This window comes from Papio anubis, chromosome 6 (assembly GCF_008728515.1).
Source record: "Papio anubis isolate 15944 chromosome 6, Panubis1.0, whole genome shotgun sequence".
NCBI classification, from domain to species: domain Eukaryota; kingdom Metazoa; phylum Chordata; class Mammalia; order Primates; family Cercopithecidae; genus Papio; species Papio anubis.
In genome coordinates this window covers 109251483-109269048 of record NC_044981.1, presented here as the reverse complement: position 1 = coordinate 109269048, position 17566 = coordinate 109251483, and the positions used below count along the sequence as shown (strand labels likewise).

General features: G+C 38.6%; 1 long non-coding RNA gene across 2 annotated transcripts in view; it reads left to right on the top strand.

Moving 5' to 3' along the window:
• The first annotated feature begins 5500 nt into the window (after positions 1-5500).
• LOC103883939 overlaps positions 5501-17566 on the top strand; it is an 82344-nt gene continuing 70278 nt past the window's right edge. For both annotated transcript variants that reach the window (XR_002521709.2, XR_002521705.2), the window contains exon 1: positions 5501-5882. This is a non-coding gene — a long non-coding RNA (uncharacterized LOC103883939). The remainder of the gene's footprint in view (positions 5883-17566) is intronic.

Below are 17566 nucleotides of genomic sequence, written 5' to 3'. Positions count from 1 at the left end.
AGATTCCTTGGTTTTATGATTTTCTGTGAACTGGTTTTGCGGTGTGGAACATGTTAAAGAAGTATATGAGAATCCCTCACAATGTCTTGTCCAAGTCTTCACAATTGAAAATTAGTAGAATTTACCCAATACAATAATATTGTATATTCAAGTTTCATTCATTCATTCCTTCATTCTCCACTTAAAAGGCTCAGAAAGCATCTGCACTACCATTGTGGGGAATAGAAATACGATGGAAAATATTGTCCCTTTCCTTCAGGATATATAATCCAAGAGAAATAGGCTTTACATACATAACATAACCAAAATAATTCAGTGAGAACACTTGAGATAATGTGGTATTATCTTTTCTTTCCAGGAGTTACACCAGAGAATGATGAAAAAGAAATTGTGTGTTTTATAATCAGAACTCTGAACTGCACAGCATAGAAATTATAAATGATCAAAGTGGCCTAGTGAAGTCACACACTGAAAACTTTCTTTGCCTTGCATGGAAATAATTTTAATGGCTTTGCAGATTTGCAATAGGAATTTAAGGAAGGAGAAATTTAGAATATAAGATTTTAAAATAGGAATGTATTTGTTATAATTTTGGTTGATGGCCATTTAGAAAATGTTTCTTAAGCACTGTATCAGGGTTCTCTAAAGGGACAGAACTAATGGAATATATATTTATATACAGAGGGGAGTTTATTAAGTATTAACTTAATACTTAATAAATGATCACAAGGTCCCACAATAGGCCGTCTGCAGGCTGAGAAGCAAGGAGAGCCAGTCCGAGTTCCAAAACTGAAGAACTTGGAGTCCAATGTTTGAGGGCAGGAAGCATCCAGTACGGGAGAAATATTTAGGCTGGGAGGCTAGGCCAGTCTCTCTTTTCCCTGGTTGGTTTTTTTTTTTTTTTTTTTTGCCTGCTTATATTTTAGCTGTGCTGGCAGCTGATTAGATTGTGCCCACCCAGATTAAGGGTGGGTCAGCTTCTCCCCGGACTCAAATGTTAATCTCCTTTGGCAATACTCTCACAGACATGCCCAGGTTTAATACTTTGTATCCTTCAATCCAATCAAGTTGATAATCAGTATTAACCATCACAAGCACCCTTAATATGCAAGGCGTTGTGCAGGGCTCTGTGATGTTTGTAAAATGAGTCAGAACGTAAGAAACAAAGTGATAAATGACATCTAGTCTAGAAAGATCATGCTCAGCTTAGTGACTGTGGATGACTGTGGCCCTTCTAATGATCTGCAAAGAATGGGATCACTTGTGTGTGCTGACATTTGTGGAAGGCATTTGAGTTAGGAGTTACAATATGGCATCATGATTGTATTTTGACTCAATTAATGGCTTTAAGTTATATGAAGTTATAAAAGTTTAAATGCAGATTGAGGCTACATTGTGTTGGAATGGGATTAAAATCTTAGGTATGGCAAAGTTGTTTCATCTCCATACCAATTCTAATAAATTGCCAGTAGTACTGCACTGAATAGGATTATGAGGCTGTATCTGGGATTAGACAAGAAAGAGTATGTTGATTATTAGCAATGTCTAATATGCTGTTAGTACATTTGCCTAGTATTTCAATTATCTGTTTTAGTCGAGGGGTCAAATAATTTGGAAAAAGGGGATTCACAAGTATCAGGGTCATAGTTCTTGAAGAACCCCCAAACTGTTGTTTTCCCTCCAAAATTAGTACTTTGAAAACAATGAATTCACTTGGTGAATAAGCTTGGGTAATAAAAGTTGCCTTCTAAATTCATTCTTAGGATTTGATAAATACATTGGCATATTAACAGCTCTGAAAAGCCCCTTGCTCAAAAAAAAGGCACAATGCCTTCTAAATACTGCAAACTCTCTCTCTGTTTCTGTCTCTGTCACACACACACAAACACACACACACACACATCCCACATACACACAACACATACTAGAACCAGAACTCAACTCCTTGCTTTCTACAGACCTTGATTCAAAATATCACCTTGTCAGCAATGTCTTCTTTGTAACCCCACATGTAATTCTTAACCCCTTCTAGCTCACATGCACACATACATAGATATATACACATACGCATGTGTATGTGGTATCAAGGATTTCACTTTTATTGACACTGTAACCTAAAATTAAAATTAACTTCAGTCATAGTCAGAACCTGCTCTACACAGAAGTGTACTTCACCTCTATTTTTCTTAATTCATTCAGCCAATATACACTGAGCGTTTATTCTGTGCCTATTTGGCAGGCACTGTCCCAGATACTGAGAATGCAGCAAGGAACTAAAACAAACAAAAATCTCTGCCCATACAGGGCTTATATTCTAATGAGGTAGACAGACAAAGATCAATGTAAATAAGAACAAAATATAATATGACAATTATAAATGCTAAGGGAAAAAAGCAAATCAGGAAAAGGGGATAGGAAGTATATGTGCATGTGAGTTGGAAGGGGTTATGAATTCTATGTAGGGGTGCAAAGAAGACCTCACTGAGAAGGTGAAATTTTGAGTCAAGGTCTGAAGAAAGCAAGGAGTTGAGTTCTGGACCTCTGGAGAGAGAGCGTTCCAGCAGAGGAAACAACTGGGGCAAAGGCCCTCAGGTCAGGGTATGCCAGTCATAGACAAAGAATAGCAAGGAACAAATGAAGGGACTGGCAAGAGATGAAGTTAGAGAAAAGGAAGGTAATTATGTACCACCTTCGGCTTAGGAGGTTGCCTTGTACTTTGGGTGACTTGGAGATGTATTGAAGGATTTTCAATGAAGGATTGCCGTAGAAAAAAATGCTAAATATAAGTAAGAAAGAGACAACAACCAAATAGAAAATGAGGCAGAATAAGAATAGAATGATGCTGGCTCCTACATTGGGGATAGGCTGTATGGGGAAAGACGGAATGCGAAAGGCGCCCGGCTATTGGAGTTGACTGTTCGAGGGATGATGATGGCAAGGACCGGAGTACTAGCAGTGAAAGTGTTCAAGAGTAGTCAGATACTGGAGATATTTTCAAGGACTGGAGATATTTTCAAGGTTGAGTTTGTAGGATTTGCTGTTTGGATATGTGGCATAAAATAATTTGAGGCATCAAGGAAGACTTCACTGGTATTGGTCTAATCACAGAAACTTTCCTTTAATAATGATGTGCTTGAATTCCTGCTCCTAGAGCCCTCCAGTCCCCACAACTGAGACCAATACATTCCTGTGAATAGGCTTAACTCACTGTCCTTGCCGGGCCGCCAGGTACAAAGAGCAATAGGGATTCCAGACAGAGGAAATTCAGAGGGTCCTGAAGCACAGCCTGGTGGCTCAGCATCTGTCAGCCTCTCATGCTGGTGCAGCTTGGGCCTTGTACCCTGGCTTCAGACCTTGCTCTTTTGTGTCGATCCTCATGCCTCTGAATGCCCGCTTTTGTTGTCTGGGATAGGAGTGACATTCTATCACCCAAGTCCTTCAACGGGATGAGGTCCTGATATAGTGCTGTATTACTGGCTACCTGCTTCCAAAATCCTTGATGCCAACCACCTGCCTGCCTGGTTTTCCATGTATTTCCTGTTGCTAAATCTGTTGACACAGAGCCTGCCTTACTGCCGGGACATCTGCCTGCTGCCTATGGTTGGAGTTCTATGATGCTGGCACCTTGCCATCCTGGGCCTTTGCCAGTTGCCCACTGTCACCATCCTCTAAAGCTCTGTGGCTCTTTCCATGTGTTCAGTCTTACCAGTTCTTGAGTTAATTCATTCATTTAAGGATTGACTCATTCATGTTTGTATTTGTGCATTCAGACTAACATTTACTGAAGGCTAACTGTGGTTCGTCTGTCTCTTAGGTTCATCTGCAGAAGAAAGGTGAATAATTTTAAAAGGGACAGAGCCTTCTGTATGCTTTATTGTCTAGGTCATAGAGAATTTCTTAGAGTTGAGAAGGATATAGGCTAATGGTGAAAACATATTTGAAAGGGAACTGTGATAATTTCCCTCTATCTATAATCATCTTTTTTTAAAAAATTGAGACTTTTTTTTTTTTTCCCTTGCAAATAGTGTGGTGTAGTGTTTTACTGCCTGGGATTGGAGTTAATTTGATTGAGGCTGGAGTTTTGGCTCTCCCACTTCCTAGCTGAGTGTCATTGGCAAGTTAATTTACCTCTGATTCCTTCATTTTACAATGGGAATAACAACTAGATGTCTTACTGTTTTGGGGAAAATTAAATAATGTGTTCATGTAAAGTGTTTTATCATAGCTTCTGACACATACTAAGAGCACAATAAATTTTAACATGTCTTCATTTTCTTCTTCTCTTCCTCCTCCTCCTTTATCTAACAGTCTAAATGGGGGCAAAAGGAACAGAGAAAGGGAATTCTTGGTAGGAGGAAAATGTTCTCTGAGCACAGTGGCCTGGATAGGAATCCAGGCTTCTCATAGTGACCTGCTCTGATCTCAGTCATAACATGGTTTAGTAATTGCCTGTTTATTTGACCCTCTCCCTCATGAGACTTTTGTCTCTGTGGGCAGGGACTTTGCTTGCTAACATTGGCAGTTCCAGCCTCTTGCACAGTGGCATGTATGAAGAAGTGCCCAATAAATATTTGTTAAATAATAATAGCAATAAAAAATAATAGAAGAATTCCTGATGGTGATGTCAGTTGCATAAATTTTTTTAAAAAAAGAATTAATCAGATGACGGAAGAGTCAGACTGTTTCAAGCATTAAGGATAGTGTGAGCAGAAAAGCAAGATATGAGACCTTCCCATGTGTTTAAAGAATCTGAAGTAGTGCTGGAGTCTAGGATATATGTCCATCTATGTGGTGCATGAAATTATGAATTTTGAAAGGTTGGCAGTAATCAAATCAAAAAGGACCTTGGTGCTGGGCGCAGTGGCTCACGCCTGTACTCCTACCACTTTGGTTCGAGACCAGCCTGGCCAACATGGCGAAACTCCGTCTCTACTAAAAATATAAAAATTAGCCGGGCGTGGTGGCGGGTGCCTGTAATCCCAGATACTTGGGAGGCTGAGGCAGGAGAATCGTTTGAACCCGGGAGGCGGAGGTTGCAGTGAGCCGAGATGGCGCCACTTCACTCCGGCCTGGGCAAAAGAGTGAGACTGCGTCTCAAAACAAAACAAAACAAAACAAAACAAAACAAAACGAAACAAAAAAACAAAAACAAAAAAGACCTTGGATGTATGCTAGCTAAAGAGTTTGGACCTTTTTCTGATATGCAGAGCACATAAGAATAGGAACTAGGTCGGGCGCGGCAGCTCACACCTGTAATCCCAGCATTTTGGGAGGCCAAGGCCATCGGATCACCTGAGGTTGGGACCAGCCTGACCAACATGGAGAAACCCCATCTCTACTAAAAATACAAAATTAGCCAGGTATGGTGGTGCATGCCTGTAATCCCAGCTACTCGGGAGGCTGAGGCAGGAGAATCGCTTGAGCCTGGGAGGGGGAGCGAGATCAGGCCACTGCACTCCTGTCTGGGTGATAGAGTGAAAACCTGTCTCAAAAAAAAAAAAAATTGAGTAGGAACTAGGTACTTGAAGCTTTTCACCATGTCGTCCTTACTTCTCTTTTTCGGACTTTTTTCTTGACTAAAAATTTACTCTCTGGCAACACCAAAATGTTTGTGTACCAGCCCTCCCCCATCCTGCTGACATCACAATGCTTCTTTCTCTTGCTTTGTTTCTTTGCTTACGTTGTTCTCACTGCCTGAAATGTTCCCTTCCACTCCATCACCAATACCACAATTCCCCCATCACTAGCATCCCTTTCTCTCTGCTGTTACTCACACTTTAGCCCAAGACTCACCAACTCCACGAGTCTTTCCAAGTTCCATTACTCCCAACCAGTCATTAAACTTCACATTCAATAAGAGCTCACATGTGTCAAGCCTCCTGGTGAGTACTTTGTATCCATAATTGATGTAATCCTCGCAACAATCCCATAAAAAGGTACTATTATTATCATTTTTCAAGTTGCAAACTTAAAAACTTACTTTAAGAAATTATTCTACATTTTATACATGAGTAAACTGAAGTTTAGATAAGTTATCTACGGTGAAAAAGTGGCTAAACTATAGCCCTTGGTACAGGAGCTACAATCCCCTTTGAGTTTTAGCATTACATTCTGCTGCTTAGATGATATCATGTGACCCTGCCCTGTGACCCCCATAAACATCTATGTAACATTGTTTTTAGCAGTCTCGGTTGGGTAGAATATTAAGTTGACAGTCTTCATTTTTCCAAATGCAGTTTTAAACTTTTCTGTGTGAAATTCCTTTTCCCATTCCTTTATGATATCTTGGGCAGATTCCATAATTATCTGGTCACTTTCCATTATTAAACTAACTCCAGTACAGTTTAAAATTTTAATTTATCTGTTCTACAACTTTTTTTTCTTATTACAGGACAGGCTTTTGGCTGAAGGGACTTGGAATGCAGACCGGGTACAGTCTGCTCCGTCATTCCCTTCCCCACCTCCTAGTGCTAGGGTCCAGTTCCATAGGGTGGGAGGGATCAGGGAGGAAAGATGTAGAGAAAAGGGCAAGCATGTCTTTACTTAACTGGTCTTGGCCACAATTCTCTCCTTGTTGGCTGTTTGTGCTTTGGAGACAGACACTAATAGGCTGGCATATTCATGGGTGTGGTGAGGACCAGACACTGGGAATATCAGGGACTACAGGTGCGCCACTGGGTTCTTTGGAGGGCAGTGCACGGACTCCTCCTGTACAGTTCGCTGATATTTCAGATTCAGCTGCTGCTCCAGTACTTCTACAAGCCCCTTTCACACCAGTTTATGCCATGGGGGGTCTCCCAACAGACTTTTATTGCTGAGGCCTCCTCAATGAGTAGATGGCCTTCGTGACTGGGGCTTCAGTAAGTTGACTCACAGGTAAGTTTCCTGATGTTTTCACAATCATGAGAACTTCACATAGCCTTGCTATCCCAAAGGGTAGAGAATACAGGAAGCTCTCTTGCCATCTCCACTCTCTGCCCTGTTATCCATCTAGTCATGGAGTATTGAGAAAATTCTGACTTAGGAGATGTCCATTCAGTGTACTCAAGGTGATCCCTCTGTAGCAGACACTCTAGCCTATAGCTTTTGTCTTTAAACATAGTTTTTTAAAATATGAAATATATCATTTAGATTGGGCATGATGGCTCATGCCTATAATCCCAGAGCTTTGGGACACCAGGGTAGGAGATGCACTTGAGATCAGGGGTTTCAGGCCAACCTGGGCAACATAGCAAGATCGCATCTCTAAAAAAAAAAAAATTACCTGGGCATGGTTGTGTGCACCTGTAGTCCCAGCTAGTTGGGAGGCTTATATACACTTTATTATAAAATATATCTCATAATATATAAATTTTATAACAAATATCTATAGATATTTCATTAGTATATATTTCATTATTGAGGTACTATTCTATTTATTGTGTTGCTGCCTGAACACTTTTTTTTTTTCCATTGTGTTATTGTTATTTAGGTCCTGTGAGAGTTATGCTTTAAAGAGATTCCATTTTCGTGTATTTCAAGGATTTGTTTCAAGATTTAGAGATCCTTTTAGCAATTCTTGTGGTTCTGGCTTGCTAGTGACAAATTCTCTCAGCGTTTGTTTGTCTGGAAAAGACTGTATATTTCCTTCATTTATGAAGCTTAGTTTCACTGGATACAAAATTATTGGCTGATAATTGTTTGGTTGAAGGAGACTAAAAATAGGACCCCAATCTCATCTAGCTTTTAAGGTTTCTGCTGAGAAATCTGCTGTTAATCTGATAGGTTTTCTTTATAGGTTACCTGACGCGTTTGACTCACAGCTTTTAAGATTCTTTCATTCGTCTTTACTTTAGATAACCTGATGACTATGTGCCTAGTTGATGATCTTTTTGCAATGAATTTCCCAGGTGTTCTTTTAGCTTCTTGTGTTTGGACGTCTGGATCTCTAGCAGGCCAGGGAAGCTTTCCTCGATTATTCCCTCAAATATGTTTTCCAAACCTTTAGATTTCTCTTCTTCCTTAGGAACACTAATTATTCTTAGGTTCGGATGTTTAACATAGTTCCAAACTTCTTGGAGGCTTTGTTCATTTTTTTAATTTCCTTTTTCTTTGTCTTTGATGGATTGTGTTAATTTGAAAGCCTTGTTCTGAAGTTCTTTCTTCTGTTTGTTCGGTTGTGTTGCTGAGAATTTCCAGTGCATTTTGCATTTCTCTAAGTGTGTCCTTGATTTCCAGAAATTGTGATTGTTTTTTATTTATGCTGTCTATTTCACTGAGCAATTTTCCTTTCATGTCCTGTATCATGTCTTTTATTTCTTTAAGTTGGACTTTACCTTTCTCTGGTGCCTTCTTGATTAGCTTAATAATCGACCTTCTGAATTCCTTTTCTGACAATTCAGAGATTTCATCTTGGTTTGGATCCACTGCTGGTGAGCTAGTATGATCTTTTAGGGGTGTGAAAGAACCCTATTTTGTCATATTACCATGATTGTTTTTCTGGTTCCTTCTTATTTGGGTAGACTGTGTGAAAGGGAAGATCTGAGATTCAAGGGCTGCTGTTCAGATTTTTTTCGTCCCATGGTGTGCTCCCTTGAAGTGGCATTCTTCCCTTCCGCTAGGAATGGGGCTTCCTGAGAGCCAAACTTTAGTAATTGGTTTTGCTCTTCTGGGTCTAGCCACCCAGCAGAGCTACTGGGCTCTGGGCTGGTACTGAGGAGTGTCTGCAAAGAGTCCTGTGATGTGATCCATCATCAGGTCTTGCAGTCGTGGATACCAGCACCTGCTCTGGCAGAGGTAGCAGGGGTGTCAAGTGAACTCTCTGAGGGTCCTTGGTTGTGTTTTTGTTTAGTGCACTCGTTTTGTGTTAGTTGGCCTCTAGCCAGGAGGTGATGCTTTCAAGAGCGCGTCAGCTGTGGTCCTATAGGGAGCATGCAAACTTGCCTTAGGGACACCTGGCTAAGTATTCAAGTTTCTCAGGCAGTGGGTAGGGCCATAGAGCTTCCAAGAAATTATGACCTTTGTCTTTGATCACCAGGGTGGATAGAGAAAGACCACCAGGTGTGTCAGGGATAGATGCGTCTGAGCTCAGATTCTCCTTGGAGGGGGCTTGCTGCAGCTGCTGAAAAGGATGGGGATATGGTTCCTAGTCCAGTGGAGTTATATTCCCAGAGGGATTATGGCTGCCTCTGCTGAGTCATACAGGTTGCCAGGGAAGTTGGGGGAAAGCCAGCAGTCACTGGCCTCACCCTGCTGCCACGCAGCCGACAGTCCTAAAGGCCAGTCTCACTCCCACTGTGCCCCCCTAATGGCACAAAGTCTATTTCCAGGCAGCTGGTGACCAGGGCTGAGAACTTTCCCCAGATAATGAACTTCCCCTTTGAGAAAGCAAGCCCATTAACAGTTTTTTCAGCAACTCAGGGAGCCTGCAACAGTAATCCAGTTCCTTCAAAGTGTCTGCGGAGTCTCTTGGCTTTCCTGGTAATTTCCTGTGGTAGTTCTTAGAGCAAAAGTTCACAATGTGAGTCTCCACATGCTGCTCTGTGCATCCAAACAGGAGCTGCAAGCTAGTCCTGCTTCCTGTCTGCCATCTTAATCCACAATTCCTCCAAAATATTTTTCGAAAATATATACATGTGGTAGGTAGAACAATGCATCCCCCCACCAGATATCTACACCTATTCCCTGGAATCTGTGAATATGGTTTTACCTTACACAGCAAAAAGTACCTTACATAGCAAAAAATACCTTGTAGTTATGATGACATCAAAGACCTTGAGATGAGGAGATTGTCCAGGTGAACCCAATCTAATGACATGGAACCTTAAAGGCATAAAATCTTTTCCATCTGTGGTTAGAGGGAACCATGACTAAGAAAGAGGAGTCAGAGAAAGACAATGTTGCTGGTTTCAATGGTGGAAAATGACCATGAACCAAGGAATGTGGGTGGCCTCTGGAAACTGGAAAAGGCAAGGAAATAGATTCTCCCTGAGAGCCTCTAGAAGGCAATGCAGCCCTATGAACACCTTGATTTTAGCCCAGCAAGAGCCACATTAGACTCCAAACCTATAGAACTATAAGATCATATATTTGTATTGCTTTAGGCCACCAAGTTTGTGGTAATTTATTACAAAAGCAGTAGAAAACAAATACAATATGCATGTAGCAAAGTTATTTTTTAAGATACAAGAGTGAATCAACACAGAATCCAGAATTAGAGAGTGTGCTCAGGGACTTCTGAGGTATTGGCAAATGTTTTAATTCTCCAAAGTGTAAATACATGTTATTTTGTATTAATATGTTTTAAACTGCTTATATACTCTTTATTATGAAATATATATGCACCTGTAGTCCCAATACTACATTGGGACTACATCCCAATGCTAACATGGACTATAAATGGCCTAAATGCTCCACTTAAAAGATACATAATAGCAGAATGGATAAGAATTCACAAACCAAATTTCTGCTGTTTTCAGGAGACTCACCTAAAACATAAGGACTCACATAAACTTAAAGGGTAGAAAAAGATATTCAATGCAAACGGACACCAAAAGCAAGCAAGAGTAGCTATTATTATATGAAACAAACTTTAAAGCAATAGCTGTTAAAAAACACAAAGAGGGACATTATATAATGATAAAAGGACTAGTCCAACAGGAAAATGTCACAATTCTACATAAATATGCACCTAACATTGGAGCGCCCAGATTTTATAAAACAGCAACTACTTGACCTAAGAGATGAGACAGATGGCAACACAATAATAGTGGGAGACTTTAATAGACCACTGACAGCACTAGACATTTCATTAAGACAGAAAGTCAACAAAGAAACAATGGACTTAAACTATACCTTTGAAAAAATGGATTTAACAGATATTTACAGAATATTCTACCCAATAACTTAGAATACATTCTATTGATCAACACATGGAACATTCTCCAAGATAGACCATGTGATAGGCCACAACACAAGCCTCAGTAAATTTAAGAAAATTGACATTATATCACGTACTCTCTCAGATCACAGTGGAATAAAATTGGAAATCAACTCCAAAAGCAACTCTCAAAAACATGGAAATACATGGAGATTAAATAACCTGCTCCTGAACAATCACTGGGTCAACAATGAAATCAAGATGGAAATTTAAAAATTCTTTGAACTGAATGATAATAGCTCACAACATATCAAAACCTCTGGGATAGAGCAAAACCAGGGCTAAGATGAAAGTTCATAGCATTAAATGCCTACTTCAAAAAGTTTGAAAGAGCACAAATAGGCAATCTAAGGTCACACCTCATGGAACTGGAGAAACAAGAACAATCTAAACCCAAACCCAGCAGAAAGAAAAGAAATAACAAATATCAGAGCAGAACTAAATGAAATTGAAACAACAACATTGAAAACAATACAAAAGATAAATGAAGGAGGCCGGGCACGGTGGCTCAAGCCTATAATCCCAGCACTTTGGGAGGCTAGAGATGGGCAGATCGAGGTCAGGAGGTCGAGAGACCATCCCTGACCAACAAGGTGAAACCCATCTCTACTAAAAAATACAAAAAATAAAACTAGCGAGGTGAAAAGCGGGGAAGCCTATGAATCAGCTACTCGGGAGGCTGAGGCAAGGGGAAAGAATAAGTAAACCGGAGGTGGAGCTTGCAGTGAGCTGAGATCAAGGCCACTGCACTCCAGCTAGGCGACAGAGTGAGACTCCTCTCAAAAAAAAAAAAAAAAAAAAAAAAGATAAATGAAGGAAAAATCTGGTTCTTTGAAAAGACGATAGACTATTAGTGAGATTAACCAAGAAAAGAAGAGAGAAGACCCAAATAAAGTCGATTAGAAATGAAACGGGAGATATTACAACAGATGCCACAGAAATACAAAAGATTATTCAAGGCTACTATGAATACTTTATGTGCAAAACTTAGAAAACCTAGAGGAGATGGATAAATTCCTGGAAATATACAACCCTCCTAGATTAAACCAGTAAGATATAGAATCTCTGAACAGACCAATAACAAGCAGCAAGATTGAAATGGTAATAAAAAAAATTGCCAACAAAAAAAAAAGTCCAGGACTAGATGGATTCACAGCAGAATTCGATCAGACATCAAAGAAGAATTGGTACTAATCCTATTAATACTATTCCAAAAGATAGAGAAAGAGGGAATGCTCCCTAAAGTATTCTCTGAAGCCAGTATCACCCTAATACTATAACCAGTGAAGGGCATAACAGAAAAAAAAAAAAAGAAAACTATGGACCAATATCCCTGATAAACATAATGCTAAAGTCCTCAACAAAACTGAATCCAACTAGCATATCAAAAAGATAATACACCATGATCAAGTGGGTTTCATACCAGGGATGCAGGGATGGTTTAGCATAAGTGATACACCACATAAACAGAATTAAAAACAAAAATAACAGGAGCATCTCAATAGATGCAAGAAAAGCATTTGACAAAATACAGCATCCCTTTATGATTAAAACCCTCAGCAAAATCAGCATAGAAGGGACATACATTAAGGTAATAAAAGCCATCTATGACAAACCCACGGTCAACATTATACTGAATGGGGGAGCATTGAAAGCACTCCCCCTGAGAACTGGAACAAGACAAGGACGCCCACTTTCACCACTTCTATTCAACATAGTACTGGAAGTCCTAGCCATAGCAATCAGACAAGAGAAGGAAATAAACGGCATCCAAATCGGTGAAGAGGAAGTCAATCTGTTGCTATTTGCTGATGATATGATTGTACACCTAGAAAATCCTAAAGACTCACTCAAAAAGCTCCTATAACTGGTAAATGAATTCAGCAAAGTTTCAGGATACAAAATTAATATACAAAAATTAGTCCAAACTGAGAATCAAATCACAAACTAAACCCCTTTCAAATAGCTGAAAAAAAAAAATACTTAGGAATATATCTAACCAAGGACATGAAAGACTTCTGGAAGGAAGACTACAAAACACTACTGAAAGAAATCATAGATGACACAAACAAATGGAAACACATCCCATGCTCATGGATGGGTAGATTCAATATTGTAAAAATGACCATACTGCCAAAAGCAATCTACCAATTCAATGTAATTCCCATCAAAATACCACCATCAGCCAGATGCAGTGGCTCACACCTGTAATCTCAGCACTTTGGGAGGCCGAAGTGGGCAGATCACGTGAGGTCAGGAGTTCGAGACCAGTCTAGCCAACATGGGAGGTTTTTGGGTTATGGGGGTGGATCCTTCATAAATGACTTGGTGCCCTTCCTGCAATAATGAGTAAATTCTCACTCTGTTAGTTCACACGAGAGCTGGTTGTTTAAAAAGAGCTTGACACCTCCTCCTCTCTGTCTTGCCATATAACACATCTGCCTCTCCTTTGCCTTCTGCCATGAGTAAAAACTTCCTGAGGCCTCACCAGAAGACAAGCAGATGCTGGTGCCATGCTTGTGTCTCCTGCAGAACCAAATGAGCCAAATAAACCTCTCTTCTTTATAAATTACCCAGTCTCAGGTATTCCTTTATAGCAATGCAAAACATAGTAGTATAGTATGCTCTGCATACAATTCCAGAACAATCTGTTTCATCAACATTAAATATTTACTCTGGCAAACATTTCTCAGCCACATTATCCTGTGCAGCTTTTCCCTAAAAACTTCAGTACCTTGAGTATTGGCACTTGTTGCTTCACCACTGACCTTCACGTTATAAAAGTCATGATACCTTTGAAAGTGTTGGAACTACCCAGGATTTGCTATAAACATTTGCACATAACATAGAATAATACTCATGCTTAATGAGAGGGGTTTGGGTCATGGGGCAAACCCTTCATGAATAGATTTATACCTTCCCTTGTTGGGAGTGAGTGAATTTTCATGCTATTACTTTCCATGAGAGCTGGTTGTTAAGAAGAGCTGGGCACCTCCCCACCTCCTGCTTCCTCTCTTGCCATATGATTTCTGCCCATGCCGGCTCCCCTTCTCCTTCTGCCATGAGTGGAAGCAGCCTGAGGCCCTCACCAGAGGCAGATACTGGTGCCATGCTTTTTGTACAGTCTGCAGAACTGTGAGCCAAACAAATCTCTCTTCTTTATAAGTTACCCAGCCTCAGGTGTTCCTTTATAGCAGCACTAAACACAGTAAGACAGATGGGCATTTTGTAGACACAATTGGTTGCAAAAACGCAAAACACAATATCAAAAATATGCTGGCAACACAGTGCATTGTAGAGTATCAGTTGTTTACCCTGGTGATGGAGTGGCTGACTGGGAACCACGGCTTGCTGCTGCTGCTCACTATTGCAAGAGAGTATCATGCCACATACTGCAGGTCTTGGAAAATATCAGAATTCAAATTTTGACATGTCAAAATTGTGATGATTTCACACCACCATAAAATAAAAAAGTTGTTAATTTGAACCATCTTAAGTCTGTATATATTATGTGCTTTGATGATGTAGAAATAATTGAGCTAACAGAAATTTAGGGGAAAATGAGAGAGGGTAGAAAAATGGAATAAGCTCACAAATGTCTTCCTAAACAATAGCAGAAAGTCAAAAGATATTATTTAAAGTGAGAAATCGAGACATTGTTAACTAGTAAATACTTAACAATATTTTAGTACGAAGGTAGACACTAAGAAGGCTAGTAATATTGAAGGGATTTAGGTGTTGAAGGACAAGAGGAAGGGAAAAAACTAGAAACAAATTTGTATTATTTCTAATTTTATTAAAGCTCACAAATTTAATTAGTAAACAATATAAATTATATGACAGAATTGAGACTTAAACAGGGCTAATATGCTAATATGTAGGGCTATCACTCTTATCATAAAATAAATAGGCTTATTACTCTTATCACAAAAAGAGATTTTTCTGTTAGATTACAGTAAAACCAGTCCATATAATATACCAGAGACATGCTTGAAACAAATGATACAGAAAAGTTAAAAAGAAGAAGTTGAGAAATGTATAACAGGAAATTCATTAAAAAGAAAGGAGAGCCCTCAAACTTGGTATTACTTCAAACTAAAATGCATTTATTAAAACAAAAAATGCATTTATAAAAACCTATAAAGAAGGTTACTTTATAAGGAACAAAATTCAAAATAATAAGTTTAAATAACACAGTGTAAATTTTAATATAGCAGAAATTACCAAAAAAATGCAGGAGAAATAGAAATACATTAACAATGGAAAATTTTAATAAATCTCTCTTAGCCCAGGATACATCAATCAAAAAGTAAAAAAAAATAGCGAGGATGTGAACAATATAATTTTTCATGTTGAATGTTATAAATATTTGAGTTTATAAATTTTATACTGAGGATTGTTCAAATGCTTTCTCAAGGATTAAAGTACATAGTATTTTTCTAGCAATTACAATTTTAATATATCTTTCCCTTGGAAAAAAGAATTTCTAGCTGGAAGAGACTTCTTTGTTTTTTAATTTGTTATTAATTATAAGTCTCACTGCTTTTTGGTAAAATAATGTTTTCTATATGAATTTTTTGGATATATTTTTTCAGTTCCATTACCAACACCTAAAAATACCATCTGTCAATCCCAGTACTTTGGGAGGCCAACGCAGGCAGATCATGAGGTTAAGAGATCGAGACCATCCTGGCCAACATGGTGAAACCCCATCTCTACTGAAAATACAAAAATTAGCTGCGGGTGGTGGCAAGAGCCTGTAGTCCCAGCTACTCGGGAGGCTGAGGCAGGAGAATTGCATTAACCCGGGAGGCGGAGGTTACAGTGAGCACAGAATGTGCCACTGCACTCCGGCCTGGCAACAGATCGAGACTCCCTCTCTCAAAAAAAAAAAAAAAAAAAAAAAAAAAAATCATCTATCTAACTTTTATTATCCAAGATACTGAATTACACATTTATCCACACAATTGGATTTATTGATTATAGCATTATGCAATTTCCTTTATCTCTAGTGACATTTTTTGTATTAAAGTCTACTTTTCTAATATTACAACACCCAAGCAAAAAAATTTTTAACTCTATTTGGAATAATTTATGTCATTCAACCTGTCTTTAAGTTTACTGCTATTTTTTCCTACAGTGTTCTTTAGTGTGTTAAACTTAATGTATGTTTTTATTTTAGATATTATATTTTTTAGTGATTTTGTAAGGGTCCAGAGTCAGCTGGGCTGCACTTTCACCTTTGCTGCAGTGCCCGACATTTTAAACACTGTGAAAATGTCCAAAGTTGCAAGTTATTTCCGCTTTTCAGTCCTAACTTCTCTTCCCTTTTTCCAACAAAAGCAATGATTAGAAATTAAAAATAATACAAAATAAATGAAATAAGCTTATACCTCAAAACGCTAGAAAAAGAAGAGCAAAACAAACCAGAAGTAAGAAGGAAAGAAATAATAAAGTTTAGAAAGGGAACCTAGGAAAGAGAAAAAAACAATAGAGAAGACCAACAAAACCAAAAACAAGTTTTTAAAACTCATGAATAATATTGATAAACCTCTAATAAGACTTAATTAAAAAATGAGAGGAAACACAATTGCTGAAATTAAGAGGAAAATTAGGGATAGCATCTCAGATCTACAGCAATTAAAAGAATAATTAAGGAGTATAATAAATGTCTTTTTTCAATAAATTTGACAGCTTATAAAATTGACAAAATGAAAGATACAAACTTAACTAATATGTTAGGAAAAGTAATAAACACCTGAATCTCCCGATATTTTATAAAAAATTTTATTTGTAATTAAAAATTTTTCACCAAGAAAACTCTGCTCAGATAGCGTTACGATGAATTTTATAGACACTTAAGAAAGACATAATTCCAAACTTGTATGAGTGGTATCAGAAAATAAAAGGCAGAACACCTCCCAGCTCATGAGTCTAGAATACCCTGCTTTTTTTTTTTTTTTTTTTTTTTGAGATGGAGCCTTGCTCTGTTGCCCAGGCTGGAGTACAATGGCATGATCTAGGCTCACTGCAACCTCCCTCTTCCAGGTTCAAGCAATTCTCCTGCCTCAGTCTCCCAAGTAGCTGAGATTACAGGTGCATGCCACCACACCTGGCTAATTTTTGTATTTTTAGTAGAGACAGTTTCACCATGTTGACCAGGCTGGTCTCGAACTCCTGACCTCAAGTGATCCACCCACCTCGGCCTCCCAAAGTGTTGTGATTACCAGGCATGACCCATCGTGCCTGGCCTAGAATAACACTGCTTTCGACCCAAAGAGGACAATTACATTTTAAGAAAAGACAATTATAGGTCAATAGTACTCATTTAAATGTAGACAAAAAATTCTTAACCAAGTTATTAATATATATAATTTGTCAATAAATTAAAGGGATCATAAAAATCATAAAAGTTGGGTTTGTCTCAGGAATTCAAGGTTGAGTTAACATAAGGAAATCAATCAATGTCATTCTCCATATTATCAGAATGAAGAATAATAAAACAAATGATTGCCTAAATAAATTGGGGAAATGTGTTTGATGAAATTCAGCTCCTGTTCATGTTAAAAACTCTTAGCAAATAAGAACAAATAAAGAACTTCCTCAATTTGATTAGGAAACTTTACATCAAACTTACAGTAAATAGCA